At 44.6% G+C, this 1,085-nt stretch overlaps 2 protein-coding genes across 3 annotated transcripts in view; both read right to left on the reverse strand.

Annotated features, from left to right (window-relative positions):
- Positions 1-747, reverse strand: part of LOC119581957 (F-box/LRR-repeat protein 20-like) — a 9,073-nt gene extending 8,326 nt beyond the window's left edge. The window contains exon 1 of one of the 2 annotated variants that reach the window (XM_037930138.1): positions 372-747. The gene's annotated coding sequence lies outside the window, so the exon portion shown is untranslated. The remainder of the gene's footprint in view (positions 1-371) is intronic. The other variant, XM_037930137.1, reaches the window with a different exon arrangement.
- LOC119581961 (ceramide synthase 5-like) overlaps positions 1-1,085 on the reverse strand; it is a gene marked incomplete at its 3' end in the record, with an annotated part of 60,065 nt that overhangs the window by 32,229 nt on the left and 26,751 nt on the right.

The following is a 1,085-nucleotide window of genomic DNA, read 5'->3' on the forward strand; positions in this document are numbered from 1 at the left end:
AAACACTTGTGCATTTGATATTCGTCGTTTTGACTTTGTGTTTCTGCAAAAGCTTGTGCATTCAGTGTCTTGTAAACTATCATAAACTATCATCTAACAAATACTTGACTCTCCAATGGCTCAATAAAAAAAAAAAATTACAAATCTCCAATTTAAGTGAAAATAACTCTTTATAGTTTACACTTTATAGAAATAAACAACCCCGGTTCCCAGAGTCCCCGCCCACGTAAAAACATCTAGTTTACTAAAACGTGGCCATGATGATTCACCGTATAATCTCCAACATAAATTTTCGTGGCAGGAATTTAAAGCTAAACCAATTCTTAACAGGTTCTAAAAAAATCAAGAATGGGGAAGAAACGTACACTTACCATGGTGTTGTTGCTGATGTACTGTCGGGTGGACGGACTCAGGAAGACGTCGACGTAACTCATGTCGACCATGATGCCTTGTCAGACTACGAGGAGTGGTGTCTTGAGGGCGTGGGAGGCGGCGCCCTTCGTATGTGCGAGTCGGGGGGATAACAGGCGGACGTGACGGAAACTTTTGGAAAAAGGCGTTCCTTGCTCAGTCCCCTTCGCCGTCCGTTCACCACACACAATGAGGAAAAAAAAAGACGCGCAGGACGCCTTCACCAAGAACTTCTTATCTCGATCTCCTCCGGCAGATATTACGACACAAAAAGGACGAGGCTGAGGGAGGTGCACTCTTCGTGGCGGCGGCAGGACACCCTCTGAGCGGCGCTCAACCCTCCCCGCCCGATAGACCCATCCACTTTTTGTTGCGCTAGCTTATCTGACAATGGAATCGCGAATTACAGAGGGATTCTGTTGTGTAATCCCGAAGTGACTTGCCTTTTATTAGTTCGTTTATTACCTTTTTTCTTCTGTTTATAGTGCCTCGCTGGTAAAAAAGTGGTGCCTGGGAAATATCCAGACACTGCAAAGAATCGGGGCGAAACTCGAACCAAACCAGAATATCCAAAAAAACTAAGAAATGAAGGAAAACATTTCGCGGGAACTCACAGAGAGGGACAGCATGTAGAACTTGAAGTATTCTGTGGTCGGAAATCTACTGAACGCCAT

This window comes from Penaeus monodon, chromosome 15, assembly GCF_015228065.2.
Source record: "Penaeus monodon isolate SGIC_2016 chromosome 15, NSTDA_Pmon_1, whole genome shotgun sequence".
In the NCBI taxonomy this organism is placed as follows: domain Eukaryota; kingdom Metazoa; phylum Arthropoda; class Malacostraca; order Decapoda; family Penaeidae; genus Penaeus; species Penaeus monodon.